General features: G+C 43.8%; 1 protein-coding gene across 2 annotated transcripts in view; it reads left to right on the forward strand.

The window, feature by feature from the left end:
* Positions 1 to 12,317: 12,317 nt before the first annotated feature.
* Positions 12,318 to 19,348, forward strand: part of GPR156 (G protein-coupled receptor 156) — a 138,733-nt gene continuing 131,702 nt past the window's right edge. Inside the window, exon 1 of one of the 2 annotated variants that reach the window (XM_015129961.3) lies at positions 12,318 to 12,729. The gene's annotated coding sequence lies outside the window, so the exon portion shown is untranslated. The remainder of the gene's footprint in view (positions 12,730 to 19,348) is intronic. The other variant, XM_077993851.1, reaches the window with a different exon arrangement.

Consider the following 19,348-nt stretch of genomic DNA (forward strand, 5'->3'; position numbering starts at 1 on the left):
CTAGAATTGCATGGGAGTGACAGTGGGAGGCAGACATTTTCCAAAGGAGCGAATTTGGGGCAGAAAAAAAATACATGATGACCACTAAATGGTAACCATATTTAGTGGTTATAATGTATTTGTTAAGTAGAATTTTGTTTAATCAAAATAGTTTATATAAATTATGCCAGATAATAATATACAAAAAAATTGTACTACACTATAAACACAACTATGTTTGTGGATGCGGCAATGTGAACTAATATTAACTAAGCATGGAATTAGGGCATCAGATGATGTGTCATATTCCAGAATAAGTTGTGAAATACTGAAATAGAAGATTAGTTTCCCTAGGAAGTTTGAAACTGCAAAGCCTATTTTTCATTTCCTAAGTGCTATATTGATTCTAGTTACAAAATAAATGTTACATGAGCTTCATGTCAACCTATAAAAGTTGTAATGGCTTAAAAAAATTACAAGCATAGTTAAAAGATAAATGAGAGATTGGGGAAAGTACTTCCCATATATAACAACATATTAAAGAGTTACTATCTATAATACGCAAAAAATTCCTGCAGGTTGAACAGAAAAAGACCAGTAGCTCAAAAGAAAAATGAACTAAGTATATGAATAAGCAATTTACAGAACAAAAAGTCCTTAGGGGGAAAAAGACAAAACATGAGCAACTTCAGTAGTAAGTGAAATACAAATTAAAGGAACAACAAACTATCACTATTCACTTATCAGAATGGCTAAAATTATGCAGAGCACATTGTTACAGCTTTTTATTTTATATATATATTTATTTATTTATTTTTATTTTATGTATTTTTTTTTTGAGACGAAGTCTCACTCTGTTGCTCAGGCTAGAGTGCAGTGGCACAATCTCGGTTCACTGCAACATCTGCCTCCCGAGTTCAAGCGATTCTCTTGCCGCAGCCTCCTGAGTAGCTGAGATTACAGGTGTCTGCCACCACACCCAGGTAATTTTTTTTATTTTTAGTAGAGACAGGGTTTCACCATGTTGGCCAGGTTGGTCTTGAACTCCAGTCCTCAGATGATCAACCAGCCTCCGCCTTCCAAAGTGTTGGGATTACAGGCAGGAGCCACGGTGCCTGGCCTGTTACAGCCTTTTAGATGGCAATCTATTAACATTTTAAATAGTCCAGTCTCATATCTGGTCATCAATCCCTCAGAAATTAAAGTACCAGGGAATTTGGATATACATGTAAGAATGATTATTGAAACATTGATGGCAATAGCTATTTTTTAAAAAAAAAAAAGAAGTTGAATGTCATAGCTAGGGGATCTCTAGAATAAATTTTGGTACATCCATACCATGGAACATGGCACAAGGTCTAAAATAAAAGAATGAATTAGAACTTATACCAGTTGAATTGGAAAAATTGTTATGACTTTTTTTTAATGAGAAAAGCAAGAAGCAGAGAAGTGTATATACTATGATAAAACATTTTGTAAAATAAGCAAGAACAAAAAACTGATATAGATATTAGCATGGAAAAATTAAGAAAAGCTATACATTGCTTAGCCTGTTAACTACCTGTGAGTCGGGGAAAGCAGTGAGGGGGAGAGTCGGGTAAGGAAAGACTAGAAAAGAGCATGTCCAAAAGAAAACCAAGCACACACAAAATGATCCCATTTGTGCATATGTGCATGGACGTGCACATAAAGAGATGCATGAAAATATGATTACTGAAACATTACCTGTGATTAATGCAGGAGGTGGAGGTTTAATCCCTTTCTTATATGTTTATGTATTTGAATTTTTACAATAAGTACATGGTTTATATACAATCAAATCATGTTATTTATTTGTTTTATTTTGTTGTTGTTTTGTTTTTTGAGGTGGAGTCTCGCTCTTTCACCAGGCTGGAGTGCAGTGATACAATCTTGGCTCACTGCAACCTCCGCCTCCCAGGTTCAAGCGCTCCTCCTGCCTCAGCTTCCCAAGTAGCTGAGACTACAGGTGTGTGCCACCACGCCCAACTAATTTTTGTAATTTTAGTAGAAACGGGGTTTCACCGTGTTGGCCAGGATGGTCTCGATCTCTTGACCTCGTGATCTGCCCGCCTTGGCCTCCCAAAGTACTGGGATTCCAGGCATGAGCCACCGCGCCTGGCTGGATGTTATTTATTTTTAAAGGTATATGTGGCCAATTGCCTTGGGGGTTGAAGATGAAACAGAAACACACCCTGCCTTGCAGATCCTGTGGGGAGATAGGAGGACACAGCCGGCTGTAACATATATCTGTACTTAGTGAGGGCTAGAACTGAGGCACAGTGCTGGGAAGGAAACATGAACTGATACCACGGATCTGACTGGAAAGATCTAGAAGAACATCATTATAGGAGAAGGTATTGGAGCTGGATCTTGGAGGCTCAGGAGCAATTCAATGGGCAAAGATGGAAATAAAGAGAAATTCAGGACAGGATGAGCAAAATCATCAGAGGCGTTAAAAACACAGGGTGTATCCAAAGATTGGGAATTGGCCCAGCTTGGTACAAGTGGAACACAAGTGTTGAGTGGACAGAAGATTGGAAAAGTAAGCTGATTCCCAATTGTGAAAGGTTTTCTCTTTTTTTTTTTTTAATTTTAAGTTATTTTTTGAATTTTTATTTTAGTTTTGGGGGTACATGTGAAGGTTTGTTACATAGATAAACACGTCATGCGGGTCTGTTGTACATCACCCAGGTATTAAGCTCAGTACCCAATAGTTACCTTTTCTGCTCCTCTCCCTCCTCCCATCCTCCCTGCTGAAGTAAACTCCAGTGTTTGTTATTTCCTTCTTTATGTTCATAAATTCTTATCATTTAGCTCCCACTTATAAGTGAGAACATGTGGTATTTGGTTTTCTGTTCCTGTGCTAGTTTGCTAAGGATTGTAGACCCCAGCTCCATCACGTTCCTGCAAAAGACATGATCTCCTTCTTTCTTATGGCTGCATAAGATTCCATAGTGTATATGTACTACATTTTCTTTATCCAGTCTGTCATTGGTGGACATTTAGGTTCATTCTATGTCTTTGCTATTGTGAATAGTGCTGCAATGAACATTCACATACATGTATCTTTATGGTAAAATGCTTTATATTCCTCTGGGTATATACCCAGTAATAGGATTGCTGGGTTGAATGGTAGTCCTGCTTTTAGCTCTTTGAGGGATCTCCAGACTGCTTTCCACAACGGTTGAACTAATTTACATTTCCACCAATAGTGTAAAGCGTTCCTATTTCTCCACAGCCTCACCAGCATCTTTTTCTTGACTTTTTAATAATCGCGTGAGATGGTATCTCATTGCGGTTTTGATTTGCATTTCTCTAATGATCCGTGATGTTGATCTTTTTTTCACGTTTTTTGGCCGCATAAATGTCTTCTTCTGAGAAGTGTTTGTTCATGTCCTTTGCCTGCTTTTTAATGGAGTTGCTTGTATTTTTCTTGCAAGTTTGTTTTAAGTTCCATGGAGATGCTGGATATTAGACCTTTATCAGAAGGATAGACTGCAAAAATGTTCTCCCAGTCTGCAGGTTGTTCACTCTGATGATTATTTCTTTTACTGTACAGAAGCTCTTAAGTTTAATTAGATCCCATGTCAAATTTTGCTTTTGTTGCAGTTGCTTTGGTGTCTTTGTCATGGTATCTTTGTCCATCCCTAGGTCCAGGATGATATTGCCTAGGTTGTCTTCCAGGACTTTTATAGTTTTGGGCTTTACATTTAAGTCTTTAATCCATCTTTAAAAAATTATTATTATAAGTTCTAGGGTACATGTGCACAATGTGCAGGTTTGTTACCTATGTACCCATGTGCCATGTTGGTTCGCTGCACCCATTAACTCATCATTTAATCCATCTTGAGTTGATTTTTGTATATGGTTTAAGGAAGGGGTCCAGCTTCAATCTTCTACATATGGCTAGTCAGTTATCCCAGCACCATTTATTAAATGGGGAGTCTTTTCCCCATTGCTGGTTTTTGTCAGCTTTGTAAAAGATCAGATGGGCAGCCTTATTTCTGGGCTCTCTTTTCTGTCCATTGGTCTATGTGGCCATTTTTGTACCAGTACCATGCTGTTTTGGTCACTGTAGCCTCGCAGTATAGTTTGAAGTTGGGTAGTATGATTCCTCCAGCTTTGCTCTTTTTGCTTAGGATTGCCTTGGCTATTTGGGCTCTTTTTGGTTCCACATACATTTTAAAATAATTTTTTCTAGTTCTGTGAAGAATGTCATTGGTAGTTTATAGGGATAGCATTGAATTTATAAGTTGCTTTGGGCATTACAGCCGTTTTAATGATACTGATTCTTCCTATGCATGAGCATGGAATGTTTTTCTACTTGTTCATATCATCTCTGATTTCTTTGAGCAGTGTTTTATAATTCTCATTGTAGAGATGTTTCACCTCTCTGGTTAGCCATATTCCTAGGTATTTTATTTTTTTGTGTGAGGCAATTGTGAATGGAACTGCCTTTCTGATTTGGTTCTCAGTTTGGTTTTTGGTGGTGTATAGGAATGCTAGTAAGTTTTGTACATTGGTTTTATATCCTGCAACTTTTCTGAAGCTGTTTATCAGCTGAAGGAGCTTTTGGGTCAAGACTATGGGGTTTTCTAGATATAGAATCATGTCATCTGCAGATAGTTTGACTTCCTCTCTTCCTATTTGGGTGCTCTTTGCTTTGTTTTGCAATTTGTTGAGAGTTTTTAACATGAAGGGATGTTGAATTTTATTGAAAGCTTTTTCTGCATCTATTGAGATGATCATGTGGTTTTTGTCTTTAGTTCTGTTTATGAGATGAATCACATTTATGGATTTTCTTGCATTGAACCAACCTTGCATCCTGGGGATGAAGCCTATTTGGTCATGGTGGATTAGCTTTTTGATGTGCTGCTGGATTCAGTTTGCCAGTATTTTATTGAGGATTTTTGCATTAATGTTCATCAGGGATACTGGCCTCAAGTTTTCTTTTTTTGTTGTATCTCTGACAGATTTTGGTAGCAAGATGATGCTAGCCTCACGGAATGAGTTGGGGAGAAGCCACTCCTCCTCACTTTTTTTGGAATAGTTTCTGTAGGAATGGTCTCAAATTCCTGACCTCAAATGATCCACCTTTCTTGGCTTCCTAAAGTACTGGCATCACAGGCATTAGCCACCGAGCTCTGCCTGATTTTTGTTATTTCTTGTTTTCTGCTAGCTTTGGGGCTGATTTGTTGTTGCTTCTCTAATTCTTTCTGTCATGAAGTTAAGTTGTTAATTTGATATCTTTCTAACTTTTTGATGTGGGTGCTATGAATTTCCCACTTAATACTGCCTTAGCTGTGTCCCAGAGGGTCTGGTATGTTGTATCTTTGTTTTCATTATTTCAAAAAACTTCTTGATTTCTGCCTTAATTTAATTATTTACTCAAAAGTCATTCAGGAGCATGTTGTTTAATTTTTATGGGATTGTATGGTTTTTAGCAATTTTCATTGTGTTGACTTCTATTTTTTTTTCTTTCTTTGAGACGGAGTCTTGCTCTGTTGCCCAGGCTGGAGTGCAGTGGTACAATCTTGGCTCACTGCAACCTCCACCTCCTGGGTTCAAGCAATTTTCCTGCCTCAGCCTCCTGAGTAGCTGGGATTACAGTGGTGCGCCACCACGCCTGGCTAATTTTTGTATTTTTAGTAGAGACAATGTTTCACCATGTTGGTCAGGCTGGTCTCAATTTCCTGACCTCACAATCTGCCTGCCTTGGACTCCTGAAGTGCTGGGATTACAGGCATGAGTCACCACTCCCGGCCAACTTCTATTTTTATTGTGCTGTGAACCATGAGTGTGTTTGATATGATTTTGGTTCTTTTACATATGTTGAGGATTGTTTTATGTCCAATTATGTGGTCAGTTTGAGAGTATGTGCCATGTGGCAATGAGAAGAATGTATATTCTGCTGTTTTGGGGTGGAGACTTCTGTAAAGGTCTATCAGATCCATTTGGTCCAATGTTGAGTTTAGGTGCTGAATATCTTTGTTAATTTTCTGCCTCAATGATCTGTCTAATACTGTCAGTGGAGTGTAGAAGTCTCCCACTATTACTGTGCGACACTGTATCTCTTTGTAGGTCTTTAAGAGCTTGCTTTATGAATCTGTGTGCTCCTGTGTTGGGTGCACATATATTTAGGATAGTTAGGTTTTCTTGTTGAATCGAACCCTTTACCATTATGGAATGCTCTTCCTTGTCTTTTTAAATCTCTGTCAGTTTAAAATTTGTTTTGTCTGAAATTAGGATTGCAACCCCTGCTTATCTCTGTTTTCCATTTGTTTGGTAGATTTTTCTCCATCTGTTTATTATGAGCCCATGAGTGTCATTATATATGACATGGATCTCTTGAAGACAGCAGACCATTGGGTTTTGCTTTTTTATCCAGCTTGCTACTCTGTGCATTTTAAGCAGGGCATTTAAGTTTACATTCCAGGTTAGTACCGATATGTGTGGATTCGATCCTGTCATTGTGCTGTTAGCTGGTTACTATGTTGGCTTGTGTGTGTGGTTACTTTACAGTTACCCTGGTCTGTGTAAGTGTGTTTTTGCATAAGCTGGTAGTGGTTTTTCCTTTCTGTATTTAGTCCTCCTTTCAAGATCTCTTGTAAGGCAGGTTCAGTGGTAATGAAGACCCTCAACATTTGCTTATCTAAAAAGGATCTTATTTCTCTTTCACTTAGGAAGCTTAGTTTAGCTGGATATGAAATTCTTGGTGGAAGTTTTTTCTTTAAGGATGTTAAATATCCCAGCCTGGCAAACATGGTGAAACCCCATCTCTACTAAAAATACAAAAATTAGCTGGGCATGGTGGCGGGTGTCTGTAATCCCAGCTATTTGGGAAGCTGAGGCAGGCACATCACTTGACTCTGGGAGGCGGAGGTTGCAGTGAGCTGGAATTGCACTCCAGCCTGGGTGACAGAGCGATACTCCATCTCAAAAAAAAAAAAAAAATTGTTGAATATAGACCCCCCAATTTCTTCTGGCTTATAGGGCTTCAGCTGAGAGGCCCACTGTTAGCCTGATTGGGATCCCTTTGTAGGTAAACTGCCCTTTCTCTCTAGCTGCCTTTAACATTCTTTCTTTCATTTCAACCTGGGAAAATCTGATGATTATGTGTCTTGGGGATGATCTTCTTGTGTAGAATCTTGCAGAAGTTCTCTGTATTTCCTGAATTCAACTGTTGGCCTCTCTAGCAAGGTTGGGGAAGTTTTCATGGACGATATTTTGAAATATATTTTCCAAGCTGTTTGCTTTCTCCCCCTCCCTTTCAAGTAGGCCAATGATTCATAGATTTGGACTCTACATAATCCCATACTTCTCAGAGGTTTTGTTCACTCCTTTTTATTCTTTTTTTCTTGATTTTTTTCTGACTGTCTTATTTCAGAGAACCAGTCTTCAAGTTCTTAGATTCTTTCCTCAGCTTGGTTTATTCTCCTGTTAATATTTGTAATTGCATTGTGAAATTCTTGTTGTTTTTGTTTTTGTTTTGTTTTGAGATGGAGTCTTACTCTGTCACCCAGGCTGGAGTGCAATGGTGTAATCTTGGCTCACTGCAACCTCCACCTCCTGGATTTAAGCGATTCTCCTGCCTTAGCCTCCCAAGCAGCTGGGATTACAGGTGTGCACCACCACACTCAGCTAATTTCTTAGCTAATTTTTGTATTTTTAGTAGAGACGGTGTTTCACCATGTTGCCCAGGCTGGTCTCAAACTCCTGACCTCAGGTGATCCACCCGCCTCAGCCTCCCAAAGTGCTGGGATTACAGGCATGAGCCACCATGCCCAGCCTGTTTTTTTTTTGTTTGTTTGGAGACAGTGTCTTTCTCTGTCACCTAGACTGGAGTGCAAATGGCTCACTGCAACCTCCACCTCCCGGGTTCAAGTGATTCTCCTGTCTCAGTCTCCCAAGTAGCTAGGATTACAGGCACCTGCCATCATACCTGGCTAATTTTTGTATTTTTAGTAGGGATGGGGTTTCACCATATTAGCCAGTCTGGTCTTGAACTCCTGACCTCAGGTGATCTGCCCACCTCAGCCTCCCAAAATGCTGGGATTACAGGCTTGAGCCACTGTACCTGACCCACATTGTGAAATTCTTGTATTGTGTTATTCGGCTCTGTCAGACCCATTAGGTTCTTTTTCACACTGGCTATTTCATCCTTCAGCACCTGTATTACTTTATTGTAATTCTTATTTTCCTTGGATCGGGTTTTGCCATCTTGCTGAATCTTGATGATCTCTTTGTTCCTATCCATATTTTGAATTCTATTTCTGTTATTCTAGCCAGTTCAGCCTGGTTAAGAACTCTTGCTAGAGAACTGGTGTTATCGTTTGGAGAATGTCTGATACTCTGGCCATTTGAGTAACTGGAGTTCTTGCATTGGTCCTTTCTCATCTCTGTGTGTGGGTGTTCATTTAACTGCAACACAGATTGACTACAGTCAATAGACTTCTTTTTTGGATGTTTTCACTGTGCTGAGGCTTTGTGTAGGATCTTTATTTGAAGCTGACTTCTTGTCTCTGGTTTTAGAAGTGGGTATGTTAGTGAGATATTTTTGGTGTTGAAGCTTTGGGGTGTGATCCTGCACGTGACACTTAGGCTTATTGGTCAGTTGGTAGACTTCTGCTCCTGTATGTTTCTTCACAGTTGCAGCTGTATTCCCTCTCAGTGCTCTGAAAGTGTGGGTTCCTCTCCCCCTTCAGTGCTGGCTGTAGTTCACAACTTAGCATTCCTGGACTGCCCACTACCGCTCTGGAGTGATCTCAGTGTTTATGTTCCTTCCCCGGCTTAGAAGCAGCAAAGGAAGGCTGGGCGCGGTGGCTCAAGCCTGTAATCCCAGCACTTTGGGAGGCCGAGACGGGCGGATCACAAGGTCAGGAGATCGAGACCATCCTGGCTAACATGGTGAAACCCCGTCTCTACTAAAAATACAAAAAAAACTAGCCGGGCGAGGTGGCAGGCGCCTGTAGTCCCAGCTACTCGGGAGGCTGAGGCAGGAGAATGGCATAAACCCGGGAGGCGGAGCTTGCAGTGAGCTGAGATCCGGCCACTGCACTCCAGCCTGGGTGACAGAGCAAGACTCTGTCTCAAAAAAAAAAAAAAAAAAAAAAGAAGTAGCAAAGGAAGAGATCTTAGTAGGTGTTGTGGCCAAGGGTCATTTGCTTGACTCCTGGGGGCTCTACCCCCAGAGAAATGCAGGTTACCAATTGCTCAGTGCAATCAGCCCAAGATGGAGGGTTTGTGCTTTGGATACAAGCCAGGAGTTCCCTGTCTGGTGAGTGATGTGGAATCCATGGGAGATGGACTGGCCTCCTTTCTTGGGTCTACTGCAGCTTGTTGGTATGGAGAAGGCACTTAGGGTCTTTGCTCCTTCTTTAGTGCAAGGAGTTCCATGGCAGAGGCAGTGGCTGAGAGGTTTTCAGTTGCCCCTGGAGGCACTGTCCTGGGAGTCGCTGAGTTGGTATTGGCTGGATAGCTCTGGTGGGGAGTAGCTGGAAGCCCAGGCCTGGAGGACCTGCCCAGTGAGGAGATATGGGAACGGGCACCTACAAAACAGTCTGGCCACTTTTCTATAGGGCTGCTCTGGTATGCTTAGGGCCTGCTCCAGTCCCTAGTCACCTCAGATTTTCCAGAACCTGGAGGTGTCCCCAGTGAAGGCTGTGACACGGCAAAGATGGCAGCCTGTTCCCCCCCCGGGAGCTTTGTCCCAGGGAGGTATGGACCTGTTGCTGGCCCAAAGGCACCTGTAGGAAGTGGCTGAAGACCCTGTTTGGGAGGTTCCACCCAATGAGGAGGAACAGGCTGGGGACCACTTAAAAAAGCAGTCTGGTCATGTTTCTGTATAGCAGCTGTGCTGTGCTGGGGGTCCACTTCAGCTCCTGGTCACCTCAGACACTCCACAACCCAAAGGCTGGAAGAGCTAAGTCACCCAGACAGCAAAGATGGCAACCTAGCCCTCCCTCTAAGATTGCCATCCCAGGGGGAATTCAGATCTCTGTCACAGCTGAAGAGCTCAGGCGGGGTGGCTGGAGGCTCTGATTGGGAGGTCACAGCCAGTGAGTAGGAATGGGATTGGGCACCCACTTAAAGCAGCAGTCTGGCCACATTTTGGTGAGCATCTGTGCTGTGCTGGGGCATCCCTACTGCCCCAGGTCGTCTCAGACTCTCCAAACCCTGAAGGCTGGAACAGCTAAAGCTCCTGAACAGCAAAGATGTTGGCCTATCCCTCCCCTGGGAGCTCCTTCTTAGGCAGGTGCTATGTCGCTACTGGTAGCTGGCTGGAATTCCAAGCCAGTGGGTCTTATCTTGTGTGAGGTGTTGTGGAAGTCGGCCCTTTGGGCTGTTGCTGCTCAGCCCTCTGGATTCAGCCTCTTTCCTAGGAGTGTGAACGGGAATCTAAACTCCCTCTTTGTGGGAGATGCAGCTACTTTTGCCAGAAAGCCCAAATATCTAAGGCTCCAGTGTGCCTGAGTGGCTGCTCTGCTGAGACTCCATGTAGCCCTGTCTGGCAGACTGAAGACTGAAGGCCCTGCTGCTGGTGGAGTGGATTCACAAGGAGATCTCCTGACAGGAGGGTTGCAAAGATCTGTGGCAGAAGCATGGTTTCTGGGGTCACTCATTCACTTACCATTTCCCTGGGCAGGGGAAGATCCCCTGGCTCCCTGATGCTCCCAGATGGGATGTTGTCCTGTCTTGCTTTTCCTTGCTCTCTGCGGGTCAAGTTGTTTCCTTGATTAATCCCAATGCGAGTACCCGGATGTTTCAGTTGAAGGTGTTGTATCTACTCGTCCCTTCTGTTCCTCTCCGTGAGAGCCATGCACATTACCTGCTTCTGGTCACCCATCTTGGCCACTCCCCGTCCTTGTGAAAGTTTACACTGTATTACAATTGCACAGGAAAGTTACTGCAGATTTGGGAGTGGGACAGAGGATAGAGGATGTTGGCTTGTTTTGCCAAGAGAGTGACATTCTTAAGTCTGTGTTGGTAGTGGGGATAGGAGGCAAGAAAATCAGTTAGGAAATTATTGAAACAATTCAGTCCCAGATAATCAAAGCCTATCAAGAGCAGCAGTGTGAGAATGCTGAGAAGGGGACAGTTTCCAGAAACATCTCAGAGGTAAACATGGCAGGCCTGGAAGATGAAAACCTTCAGTGCCTGGCAACTGAGGGGTTGGAAATACTCCAATCTGAGAAAAGAGAACACTGGGATTGGAGGTGGGGGCCAAGCTGGGAGAAAGATTTCAATATCTTGCAGAATATAGAGAGGGGTTGATGAGAGTAACAGGTGAAGAGCCCAGGGGAATTCCCAGGTAAAATAAAAGCCCCATAGAGATCAGAAGGGCAAATCCTCAATCTAGAACCACAGACGTGAAGATTTGGCTCTAGACTCTGAAGTCACCTCTCCTAGGGAAAAAAGATGGACCCAGGCCTTTTTAACTCAGGGACCCCCAGGGAGGAGACAGATGGTCCTCCTCAGTTTCTGCACGTTCCAAGTGAAAGGGTCTGGCTGCGTAGAATGAGAGATCTGGAGAGTCCTGGGTAAAATCTCAGATGTAATTCTTTCTCCTGAGAAACCAGCTTTTTGCTTACTGCCTTGAGGAAAACTTTGTCTATCGTTCTTTCTTCCTCTCGTTTTCTCCCTCAGTAGAATTCTGTGAAAAGAAGTTTTTGGGTATCACAGTGTGTAAAACAGCTAAGAACGTCGCCACTGTCTTGTCCCAGTGGGGTCTGCGGGCCTGGCCTCTATCTTCCCCTCCTCTACAACTAAAGATTTTCTCTGGGCAGTTGTAAAAATGTGGAATGTCCTAATGCACGTAGATACGTCCGAGATTTTAAAATAAATGAAACTTAAATATAATATGGAAAGTCTAAGTGGATTCCCAGGACCCTTTCCAGGTCTCCCCTCTATGTTTCTCCTTGAGGGTGTCTTAAACACAACACCTCACACATATTTTTAAGTGGAAGACAGTGGGCTGGGTGCGAACATCTTGTTTGTGGTCTCCTGTTAGCATTCTTGGAAAAAGAAATGTACTTGTCTGATTATAAAATAAGCAAAAACTCAACGTAAAGAATCTGGCAATCCCAGAGAGTATAAAATAAGAAAACTAATTGGTAACTCCGACCCTACTCCAGAAATAAAAATGAGCATTCGCGGAGAATTCTTCCAGTCTCCTTATCGAGGCCGGCTAGGGACCCGAACCTGAAGCTCCTCGCCCGGCGGCCAGCTCCTCCAGCAGCCTCTGGCTCGAGGCCCGGGAAGGGGCGCTGAGGGGAAGGTGCCCCCCAGGGAAGGTCTCCGAGGAGACGGCCGGAGGCGGGGCCTCCCCAGGGGACTCGGCGGCCAAGCCAGGAGAAAGAACCGAGGAGCTGGAGGAGCCGCGCGGCGCGTGTTGTTTGCAAGGTCTCGGAGCCCTCCCGGCCCTCGCGGGAGAGCGGGGTCTAGGCGCGCCACGCGGGCGGCGCCAGGGAGGGGCGGGCAGGCGTGGCTCAGCCAGTGCCCCGGCCAGAGGCGCCCAGCGCCCCCCGCTCACCTCAGAGGCAGGCGCCGCCGTCCCGCCGCCTCCACGCCCGGCTCCCGGCGCGGCGATGGGCGCAGGCCCCTGTCTCTGCCCCGGCCCGCGCCTTCCCGCCCCTTCCAGGCCCGCGAACCCGCGAGACGCTGGGGAACCGTGGGGTTCCTGCACATAGCAGCGGGCTTGGCGCTTCTCGGCGGTCCGACACCGATGAGGTGAGCACAGAGACCTTAAGGATCCACAGAACTTCCAACAGTTAATTATTAAGTGAAAGTGGAAAGAGGGAGGGGCTTTCTCTCCTTTCCAGAATCTGGGCAGTTTCTTTGGAACCGATAAAGAAATTCTCTTAGGGCCGGGCGCGGTGGCTCAAGCCTGTAATCCCAGCACTTTGGGAGGCCGAGATGGGCGGATCACGAGGTCAGGAGATCGAGATCATCCTGGCTAACACAGTGAAACCCCGTCTCTACTAAAAAATACAAAAAACTAGCCGGGCGAGGTGGCAGCGCCTGTAGTCCCAGCTACTTGGGAGGCTGAGGCAGGAGAATGGCGTGAACCCGGGAGGCGGAGCTTGCAGTGAGCTGAGATCAGGCCACTGCACTCCAGCCTGGGCTACAGAGCGAGACTCCGTCTCAAAAAAAAAAAAAAAAAAGAAATTCTCTTAGGAACTTGAGGTGAGCACGGATCACTCATCAGGGATGCGAGTGGCAATTTCAGTGAAAGAGGCCGGAGAGTACTGTAATTTGGTGTGAAGATGGGGCAGTGGGTTTTCTGCTGAATAAGCGACAGCCTGTGCTGAAAATGAGAGATCCCGGAACAGTTTCCCACCGCCTGTAGACTTTCCAGAGTCTCCTCACGCCGAATCTGCTTTGCAGGGCATGTTCACCCCCAGGCTGCAGACTGGCGGGCACGATGGGCTCCCCCATGGGGATTGCAAAGTCCTGAAAAGGGACAATTTTATTGCACTGCGTCTGTTGAACTGCGTTGCTTCTGGGCATGAGAGAGTCACCTGTAAGCTGCAGCATCCTTGTACCCTGGCAAGCAGCCCTTTCCAAGTTAGCTCTGTCAGAAACTAGAGGCCTCTAGGTAGAACTGAAGGTATACATGTGCTTGTGAAGAATACAAACCTTGAGGTTTTTAAAATTGAATTTTGTTAAGATTTCAGGATAGAAATCTGGGAAGAGAAGTCATGGCACGGCATAACTTACCCCTTTGTTGGTTTTCTAGGTACATGCATGCTGGAATTAGAGGTAAATGATGTCCTAGCCTATCATGAAATGTCTTTCCTGGTGTAGTTCTTTAAACCAGGATATGGAGGATAACATTACATTTTTGCATCCTAGGTAAAAGGGAAAGATTTTCAGATGGGGGTTACACAGTGGGAGAAATTGTTGATATAGTTGTATTAGGCAGCAAGGCCTGCAAAGAAAAACTTATTTTTCTCCACCAGTGACTGAATTCTGCATAGAGTGTCTCCTCGCAGTCTGGGTAGCAGCCCGGCTTGCAAAAACAGTGCTTCTTTCATTGCTGCAGGTGGAGCAAATGGGCTTGTGGATAAATGGCTAAGGAAGCATTTGCTTACAGGTTAAGGCAATTTGAGTCTGGAGAATAAAGTGCTTTAGCAGGCTTTGCTTGAGTTGGGGGTCCCTTGGGAGGAATAGAGGTGGCTTTCTGTTCCCCATTTTGCCAGCCTAATTCCCCCTCAGGGACACCACTGTCTCTGGAATGTTCCCTCTATTTCCCTTTCTCTTCCACCCCCAGCTTTTAGCTTCTCCCCATTCCCCAGTAAAGTCTAGAATTGAGCCTAGTCAGAGTCAAAGTTCTGATAGCCTGGGGATATACAACTTCAAGCCTCGTGAAGGCAGAAATGAGACCTAGGAGAGACCCAAGATGGGTGAGATGAAACAACTTCCAGCCTAGAAGGCTCTCAAAAGAGTGGAAAAATAATGATTGAGGGAAACGTTATCTGGAAAGGAGAATAGGTGCTTAAGTGTTTGTTTCCAGCTGAGGGTTTTAATATTTCCATTTTTGTTGTTTAACCATAAGGGAATTTCCATATAGGGTAGGAGGAGGATGAGACCTCTGTAAACTGCATCCTTCTCCCTGAATTTGCATTTTATTACATTCTCCTGTAGGTTTCAGAGATTAATTGGGAGAAGGGGGAGAGAGGAAAGAAGCCAGAGGCTCTGACATGCTGCAGAAACAGTGCAACATGGACTGACTTGGGCTGCCAAGGTGGATTTGGACGTTGAAAGGAATGTTCTGCATTTAGTTAAAAAAAAAAAATCAGAGCCTTTATTTTGCAAAGGTCTTGGGAATCAGAACATTCATGTTTAGTTGCTGATGAATTTTGCCTGATAAAGGATGCAAATCACTATCTCACCTTTTTTCTCCAGTACTTTATTATGAAAAATTTTAGACATACAAAGATGTTATCTACCTCTCATTTTATAAACTTATTACCTTAAAACAAACTTGTTAATAAAAATCAGTGTTTAGAATCCAGACATATGTGATCTGGTCCTGGACAGAGCTTGAATCAGAAGGTGTTTCAGATATAGATGTGTGAAGGATATTAACATTTTAAGAAAAAAATACGGATCTTATTCTTCTGACTTTCCCATAAGAATCTTGAGCAGACCCCTTAACTGCCTTCTTTTTCCCATTCTTAAAATGTCAGTCAGTTGGATGATATCACTCCCCTGCTTAACACCCTCCAATGGCTTCCCCTCACACTGTGAATAACATTTAACTCTCCACCAGGGCTTGTGATCTGGTCGGGTGACCTTATATTCTATGCCCATCCTCTCACTTACCATTGTCCTTGCTCTTTCCTCTGCCTGAACACTCTTCCTTCAGACACTGCCACTGCTTCTTTTCTCAGCTCTTTCCAGTTTCTTTTCATACTCTCCAGAATGATGGCCACCCGATCTAAAACAGCCTGTGGTCACTCCCTGTCCTCTGACCCTGCTTTATCCTTCTTCACGGCACTTAACACTCCCTGACACTATATAGTATATGTGTTTCCTTATTAATTGGGCATATTCCCCACTCTAATGTAAACTCCATCAAGACAAGGAATTTTTTTGTCTTATTTGTGGCTGTGTTCCTGTTTGGTGTATTATGAGCAATTAATAAATAGCTGTTAGATTAATTAGGTAATTAAATTACACAAATAAAGCATTGACTCCCATAAGGGTGGCAGAACCCTTAGTAAAATACTAGAAGTCCTTTCAGGTAATTTGTAATTCAAGTTAATCAATATTTGATAGGTAAATGATGACCCTGGAGATCAGTGGCCTCTTTTATCCTCGCAGCACTTCTCAGCTGAATCCTTTGCTAATAGCTAGGCCAGTTTTGACAAACCCACATCCCAAACAAGACATAAAATATTTCAGTCACAGAACTTTTACTCATGTCTCTTTCTAGTCACCCCCACCATAAAGAAGCAGCAAACCTTGTTCTGATTTCTAATATCATAGATTAGTGTTGCTGGTTCCTGAACTTCATATAAGTGCAATTACACAGTATGTACTCTGGTGTTTGGCTTCTTTTCTACACAATGTCTGTGATATTCATCTGTGCCATTGTGTGTATCAGTAGTTCATTTCTTTTTATTCCAAGGTAGTGTTCATTGTATGAATATTGACCATGTGTTTATTCGTTCTCTGGTTGATAGATACTTGGGTTGTTGCCAGTTTGTGACAATTTTGAACAAAGCTGCTGTGAACCTATAAGGGGTCTGCCTCATCTTGAGTCTTCTGTACTTTATATGAAAATCTTCCTTTGTGCCACCAGTGCGGAGAGAAGTATGGCGATGTAATGGGGCCTGTGACCGATATAGCAGCCTGCATGCACCCCAGCCAGTGCTCTCTGTAGACAGCTCTGCTGGGAGCTGGCCTGCTTCCCACTTTAGAGGGAGAGCACTTGGAAAATGAGTGTCTAACAAATTAGCGAGCCCTCCAGTGCACTCTTAAGTGCTTTAAATCCTTGAAAGAGACACTGTAGAATGCCTGCTGCCATCGCTGTTGTATTTGCCTCCTCTTCTCAGGTTCCCCATCCCAGTACAAGTTGACTGTAATCAGCCTCTGAGTATTATGCTACTGAGGGGTTTAAACATTCATGAGCAAGAGTCTTGTTCAGAGCCTGATGAAATATTTATGTGTTTCCATGGGGCATTGGTTTCCATCTAGACTTCTCAAGGCGTTTTTCTGAGATGTGTGTCATAATTGTGAACTCAGACAGTGATCAATGATACGGCCCTGTGTTATTAAACCCCACCACACAGAGCACCTTGCTTTCTAGGGATGGAGAAGAATGAGCACACAGAAAAATGGACATGAATAGTGTCTAGATCAGGAGAAAGACTACATGTACTGATAAAAAATGGCTTGAGTAAAGAGGGGTCTGTTAATATAGTACCAACAAAGGTATGAATCCAGAGAGGAGAGTGAAAAGAACTTGTTAAAATGAGAGGAATGCTGGGATGCATTCATTCCACGTGGAAGAATGGGAGACTCAGCATTGTAAAATGCATAGTTCCTTTGACACTCATGTGGATGAGGCTCATATGAGACTACTGTGCTCAGTGCTATAATTATCACAACCTGCTATGAGAGGATGAGAATAGAAGTGGAGGCTAGGCAGCGTTTCCAGGTAGAGCCAGAGAGCTATTCCAGGAGAAGTCAACATTTCCCTTCAAGGAAGAAGTGGCTTTGAGTCAGGTTCTGAAGGAGGTGTGCTTTTTGACTGGCAGCTGCGGTGTGGAAGGGCCTTTCCAGAGAGACAGAATAACATGATTGAGTGAGGGCCAAAGTGCCAGTGTGGTGTGAGTAAGGAGAGAAGGTGGGTGGATGGGGGTCAGGGCAGGGTTGCAACAAGAGATAAAGCAGGAGAGCTAAAGGCTAGCTTATGAAGGCCACAGGAGGATGGACTTTGGTCTGTTTGCTGGAGGGCCATGTAACTTTCGGCCAGAGATTGGCTTATATTTTGAGCAGTTCTTGGGAAGTATATCCACCCTAGGCAAGGCCTTGAGGTACCTTTATGTCCAAGGCACTTCCAGAATATTCAGCTGTGTCTAAAACAGTATGAATACTCTGTGTGGTCTACTCTAAGAGAGGTAAACCAGAGGTGGTCAGATACACTCAGTATACTCCTAGGACTGACCAGAAACAGGCCTCACCAGGCACCTTTCTGCCCCCAGCCCACAAACACTAGAATATTCTGAGTCAGATTGAATCCACAGCATCCTTTAGGCTTCCTCATGACTACTTTGCCTCAGCTTGGGGAGTTGCAATGATCTAAGTATCCCCTTATCACCTGAACACAAATCTGGGCCAGTATACCTCAGACATGGGTTGCCAGGCAACTGAGGGCTAAGTGATGAGGCTGGCCAATCATCCCCACAAAGCCCAGGTCTGCTTTGACCAGGCCATCAGGCTCTGACCAGAGAGGCAACTCGGGGGTTGAGGTCATGCAGACTGATGACCTGGAGACAAAACTGCCAGGCCCCTTCCATATGTCTTCTTTCTTTGGGTTGCAGATTCCTATTCAAAAATGCCTCAGGATGTTTATTTTTTAACTCATAATAAAAATAGTGAAGTAGGGAGGAGTGTTGAACATGTCAATCATCTATACCTTATGTTGTCATTGGGAAGAAATAACTGTGGAAACGATTGTCCCCCGGGAAAGTCAGTCCTCAGTCTTGCAATGAGGAGCTTTGCGTGTGTAGAGATTAGCTAGAAAGCTCTGGAGTTCTGATGGTGAGAAGGGATTTCTTGGGTCAAGGATAGGAAAGGGCAAGGGAGGACCTTCATGATTCTGCCCAGAGCTTTGCTGGTTGGAATTGCTCTTCTGCTGCTATGGGTAGCATGGGGTTTCAGTGACTGAAAACACCCAGGAAAGTATGCTGTGAGTCTTCATGTTGCCATCTGCCTACACTGGAATGTCAGACCATCAGTCAGCACTGCCACCTCTCCATCTTGAGTTTCTAAGAGTTATTGAGAAAACCTTGAAAGGGAAGGCAGAAGTAGATGTCTTAATTAGGGCAATGGCAAGGTCCTAAAGGTGTGGTCTAGGTTGAAGGTGTGGTAAGGGCCTGAAGGCATTGGTCTGGCAGTACTTCAGACCAACAAAGTCTTTCTTGGCTCTTATCTAAAATATTCCTGATTTTCTGCCTGAGGTGGAATCTCTCAAGTGCTGCGTTAATCAGTCTTTTGGCTGAACAGGTAAATAGGGTTCATGCTTAATTGAGTGCCTTTTCTTTTTTTAAAGTTTCAGCTTTTATTTTACATTAAGAGGATACATGTGTAGGATTGTTACATGGGTACATTGGACCCAGGTCATAAACACAGTACCCAATAGGTAGTTTTTCAGCCCACGCCTCCTCCCTCCCTTCCCCTTCTAGTAGTCTGCAGTATCTGTCATTCCTGCATTTATGTCCTCGTGAGAACATGTGGTATTTTGTTTTCTGTTCCTGCATTAATTCACTTAGGATAGGCCTCCGACTGCATCCACGTTGCTGCAAAGGACATGATTTCATTCTTTTTTATTCTTGGTGTTTATGTAGCACATTTTCTTCATCCAGTACACTGTTGATGAGCACCTAGGTTGATTCCATGTCTTTGCTATTGTGAATAGTGCTGTGATGCACATATGCATGCATGTGTATTTATGGTGGAATGATTTATATTTCTTTGAATATATACCCAGTAATGGGATTGCTGGGTCGAAGGTAGTTCTGTGTTTAAGATTTTTGAGAGATTTCCAAACTCCCTTCCACAGTGGTTGAACTAATTTACATTCCCACCAACAACGTATGTGTTCCCTTTTCTTCAT

The sequence above is a fragment of the Macaca mulatta genome, chromosome 2, assembly GCF_049350105.2.
Source record: "Macaca mulatta isolate MMU2019108-1 chromosome 2, T2T-MMU8v2.0, whole genome shotgun sequence".
Lineage (NCBI taxonomy): Eukaryota > Metazoa > Chordata > Mammalia > Primates > Cercopithecidae > Macaca > Macaca mulatta.